Source organism: Macrosteles quadrilineatus, unplaced genomic scaffold (assembly GCF_028750875.1).
Source record: "Macrosteles quadrilineatus isolate MER2022 unplaced genomic scaffold, UCM_ALF_1.0 Scaffold_5__1_contigs__length_97177068, whole genome shotgun sequence".
Lineage (NCBI taxonomy): Eukaryota > Metazoa > Arthropoda > Insecta > Hemiptera > Cicadellidae > Macrosteles > Macrosteles quadrilineatus.
Window position 1 is genome coordinate 83,395,550 of NW_026542598.1, and position 6,000 is coordinate 83,401,549.

The following is a 6,000-nucleotide window of genomic DNA, read 5'->3' on the forward strand; positions in this document are numbered from 1 at the left end:
TTTCAAATTTTGCATGGTGATAAAGACCATATCGGTGAGTGCCAACATCTATATGGCGTTAAAAAATCTCAACATTAGACACTCATTAGAGTCGGCATCTAGCTCTGATCATGTCAACCGGTAACGTGTGTGCGACAGGCCTGTTAGTTTTATTTTTGTATATTTGTATTCGTAAAATGTGTTCGTGTTCGTGTTATATGTTTCTACTGTTACGACGCTGCTTCAGCCGAAGACGTCTGATGATGGCATGTTCATGACGAAACGGCCGTAACGGACGTTACAACTCATTGAGCTGTAGACAAAAGGTAAATACAATTTTTTAGTTGTAAATTGAATTATAACAAAACACAAATAAAAGTGTAAACATTGAGTAAGTTACATTTTTTAAACTGTACCAGTACATATATCTCTTAGTTTTTAAAACCCATTAAAATCCTGATCCAACATTTATTTATCCGTTCAAATTTGTAAACAAAAAGCTACAATATCAAAAGTATTCCAAACATTTATAAATTGTAATGATTCCGTGAAAGTAAGTATATTTTCATAAATATTTTAATCAAACTATTCTCATAATCATAAAGCTTTAGAATCTTGGGAGTAGAACCTGTACCTCTTAACATCCTGCTGTTTGAACTGTCAAATTATAGTATTTACAGCTTATTTCAATTTATATTTTTGACTATTTACATTCTTCCAAAATGTTGATACTTTGAAGCCCATGGGGCGTAGCTCAAGGGAAATATTATAACAGGAATATGCCTATATGTTAACCAGGTATGCAGGGTGGTAATTAAAACTGAAGACAGTTAAATATTTAAAAAAAAAATACTGTAGATAGAGCTACAATACTTTGTACAAAGTTACAAGGCATAACACTCTATTTTAACACATATTCAGTGATCCAATAACTCTTCAGGGGGACGGCCCACAAGGAGTTGGAAGACAATCTTAAATGGAAGCATAGGTCAATATGCACATCAAATGAAAGGTCGTTTTTAGTAGAATACAATGCCGCAAACCGCACTTCAAAAGATCCTGCGCAAAATGGCAGATGTTCAAAGATTTTCAATATTAGCCATTTAAAAAAAATTAAAACACTATTTTAAATCTTTATACAATTATATTATCATACAATTAAATAAACATCTAAATTTAATGAGTGGAGCTCCTTCCACCACTATGGAGTCTGGAGTTGAGTGATGATGGGAGGTGAGAGGCTGAACACCTTCCGTTGGACACTGACCGGAATTATATAAATATAGGCTAGTTTCAATGTAGCACGTCTCGATAATAGCCTATTCGATATTCCCGCGAGTGACGGTGGACAACTCGATGGTGGAGTTGTAGAAAATCACGACTATACACATTAGTCGCCCATCTGCCTCATCCCGTGGTTGGTTGAATAAACTCAATAACCAGTTTTGCATAACAAGACAGTTATCCCCCCTGAAACCTTCAATATTGATTTAAAAAATCTTCAATCTAGACAGTTTTTACTCTTTGTCTTCTTCCTCTTCTGGGGTAGTACAAGTATTTCTTGTCTTCTCTGCGAAAGTCTTTTCCTTCTTATCCCACTACCTTTACCATATCTTATAGACTGGTTGATCTTTTGCACTGTCTTCTGAGCAGTCTGAAAAGGTCTTCCATTTCTTCAGCCTTCTCTTCATATTGTTACAAGTCAGGAGCCCCGCGTAACAATAGCCAGGCGCCGTCTCAAAAGGGTTGTTTGTTTACACGGGTTTCTCCGTACGTGCCAGTGAAAGACAATAGACCCATGTCAACGGACTACGTCAATAGGGTCTTTGACATCCACCAGAAGCTTCTACGGTGATCCGTAAACAGCTTTGTTTGGGCTACTAGGTGCCTCCAGAATGTTCCACGGTAAACTTATATAAGGGACCGTCTTCCGGCACACGGCAGTTGAGTTGAGTTGAGCCTTCCGAGAATCGTCGCAGCAAGCGCGTGTCGGTGTTAGTGACCAGTGCTAGTGCTAGTGGCAGTGACAGTGTAGTGACGGTGTAGAGACAGTGTAGTGACAGTATAGTGACAGTGTTGTGACAGAAGTAGTGATAAATCCTGTAAAGGTTAGCTGTAAGTAGAATCATTGTAAATTAGAATAGGCTTTAGCTAGGTTAGATAGGGTTAGTTAGGTGTTAGGTAATTGTAATATCTGTAAATATAGAACAATTAGTGTAAATAAATAGTTATTATAAAATCGCCAAGTTTTATATTGTAAAGAACCCGTTAAGTCCGCAACAATATCTTACCTTTTGTCGTTTGTGGTCAGGAATCATCTTGCCCCAGTGCCTGATCTCCTCCTGTTCGAACTCTCTCCAGTTTCGTCTTTGAGCGTGCGCGTTGTTGCAACATAATAGGAGAACACATAGAAAACGGAAAATGTCCGTTTTGAGGTAACAATCTTTTGGGATACCTCAGAATGTGGTCATGACGTCATAGAATAGTGCTACTATCGACCAATAAGAACCGGATTGGCGATCGTAGTCGTAAGTTGTTTTGACAAACGATTGAAAGTAGTTGTTCGCCCGTTGGTTGCTTGCTTGATGTTGCTGTAGATTGGATTGTAACAACGAACAACTAAACCTAATAGCTACAGCACGGCATTCTCGTGCAAGAATAAATCTCAAGATTCTTCATCTCCTTAGAAATAACATACAGTAATTTATTACTTGTAAATGGTAAACGTCACTTTATATAATGGTGTTTTGGACGAACTAAACATCTTCCAGTAAGTAGGGGAAAGCCTATATTTGACTTAAATAAATCCAAATCACGCCATGTAAAGAAAACAAATCAGAAAGGACACAGTAGCCCTTTTTAGTGATCAATTGACATCAACAAATTATAACCTATACTATTAAATAATGGCAAGTCTCAAGTGTTAATAATTAATTCTTCATTCGGTTTCGGTTGGGATAGTTCACTCAATAGTCACCAGAGTTTTACAATCGGTAGTCCTGTAGTTATTCACTAGTTAAGAGTCTTCATCAGTGGTAGCCATATTGGATTTTAGTCCCATAAGAGCAATGTTAACTTTGAATTTCTAAAAAATTGTGATAAAAATGATTGAGATGTTAAAATAAGGTTTAGTCCTCCTCTAGGGAGTGAAGATTTTAGTTTTGCCATTTTCCCTCTACTTTATAAGTTAATGATAACCTAATAATAAATTGTCAAAACTATAGGTATCTTTATAAGTAACACCGGACGAACCGGCATGCTGCCTCAAATGATGGTATTTTTAGCCTTTAAAACAATTTAATCATAAGTTATCCACCACGTCACTTAACTAAAACGTCCATTTTGAATTTAATATTGATTATTTATTTAATTATTATTCCGATCATTAATCATTTGTTTATTTCGGTATGATAAATATTTTTGGGCATCACTCGCCTTATTGAAATCAGGAGAACATAGTTCTTGTCATATCACATATCACAGTTCATTGCACATACACAATGATAAAAAATACAAAAATAAAAATAAAATCACAGACTATAGTTCTCAGCTCCGACGTTTATGTTCAATTATTATTTATTTATTGATTCGTGTACTTCATTACTTAATTATACATCAACCCATTACAGGCTACAGTAAATTTATTTCCTATTATTTATTTGTCATTTTCTATTATTTATTTATTTGTCATGATGAGTCATGACAAAACGTTTGCCCGTGCCGCGTCGTGTGTGGAACTAGTTCCCGAATTTATGTTAATCGTCTTCGTCTGTCAATGTCTCATGTTTATTTATTTCAATGTTAGTGTTTTTGTGTGTTTGTAGAACTCGACGATCTCGCAAGAGTGACAACAAGAGCCTGAAGATGAGGTTATAACCTTGAAACCGGTTGCTCTATACAACAAATATAGTATCACAGACGGAAACAGGTAATTTTATACCATTTTAATATTCAAGAAGTGATCCTGGACCAAATAACCAAATAACCAAATAATCAATATGAAATTTATTTCCCCAACAAGTAAATTAAGATTGACTAATAAATCTCCTTAAGTGGGGTTTTAAAAGTAAAAAGTATATTGTTGACCTCTTTGAGTTTTCTCTTGGGCCTCAAAATAAGTTTACACTTGAATACTGTACACTCGCAATAAGAAATGGAAATCTAAGAAGGGTCACATTACATTTACAATTAACATGGTTAAAATATATAAATTTTCAGCTTTCGTGTACGACCTCATTTTATCTTCTCGTGAATTCCCCACGCAACATATTATATGTCCAATTCGTTATTCATTATTGACATAGAGTACACAACAATTATGTTAAATCTTTTACCTACGACCATTTTTTAAAGTAGCCGTTTCAGTTCAGTTCTTAGAATTGAAAAGTTTCTCATAACAGCATTGTTTACTTCCATAACAGCATAGTTTTACCATAGACTAACCAACACAAGTATACTTCTCATCCCATTGTAAATTTTGAAGCACGTTTTTCGTGTCTAGTTCATGTACGTGACACAAAGGCGTTAGTGTCGACGAAACTTTGTTTCTATTATTTTAGTGTTAATTTCTTGATTTGTGCTTTACTGTTTGGTTATATAACTAGGGGGCAAGTTATTGTTTATGATTAGATCGTATTATTTGGTTATACGAGGTTTTAAATGGCTGTAATAAAGGGAAACAAATTGTAAACAAAACACAACCTCTACATAAACCGCACAGAACTAACAATAAAATTGACTTCAGCTGTTCCATAAGGATGAGAAATCTACTAAGGGAGTATGTTTTATCTATGGTTTTACTCATAACAACACGGGTAACGGACCAATGACGTTCAAGGATTGAGAGCGAAGAAGTAAAATTGTAATGTTTCGAACTTCAACTAATCAGCTGTTCACGCCAATTTAATTGTTGAGTGGTGCAATTAGTGTTTGGTTCAACGTTTCGTTGCATCACTGTCATTGGCAATGAGAGGTTATGAAAGAAAACATAACCTCTCTTATGGGTAACGACACTCATAGAAGTTTTTAAGGCACTCGCCAAGGCTCGTACCTTAAATTTTCTACTCGTGTCGTTAACACTAACTTTACGCAATCGTTGCGTAAACTACTATTGACAGTTCAGTAAGATTATTTAAATGTCCAGAGATATGGTAGAAACCCGTAAAAATACATCATAACTGGAGACACTATATTGCAAGACCACATAATTTAATTAGTTTTTTATTGACCTATTGATAATGGGCGTTGTAATTTCCGTATGTAAACTTATTTTGTAGTGTTTTTGTTGGACACTGAAAAAAAATTATGTATTTTTTCGTGTTTACTTCTTATAAATCCCACCTCGCAACATAGACCTGGTTATTTTTCTTTTAGTAAACTATGCTGAATGGTATTAATCCGATTGTTCTTTTCTTTTGATCTGTATGAACATGAGCTACGTGTGTTTATGTTCTTGCAAAACAGTACATGGTGGCATGGCAACCCATAAGGCCTACATTAAACTGTTGAAAGTTCATATGCAAGTTATAGTGAAAATAGATTTTTACAGGCTGGATTTATTTCCACGGGTTTAGAACTTCTATTTGATGCAGAAATTAGTTATACTGTGAGGCTAATGGTGTTAATTGAAGCTGATTCCAAAATTGACGTAACAAATATACTTGTTACTCATATGTGTCCGTTAGCATGGTAACTCTATCAACAGGAATTGCTTTTAAAAACATGAAATATTTTAAAGTGTATTTACAATATACTCTTAAGTTATAACACAAACAATTTACACATAGATAGTTTTAGAGTAAGCGAAATCAGAAGGAATAAATATTAAAAATAAAATCGTAAAATAAAGGCTACCCTATAATTAAAGAAAATCCTTGTCAAAATTAACAGTCCGTCATCAACATGAAGTACAACTAAAAACCTCTATATATCACGATAAGATTTAAAGTCTAACACTATTCGAAGTAAATGGGAGACATAACATTTTACAAAATTTTCAAATTTACCTTTAATTGTCACATG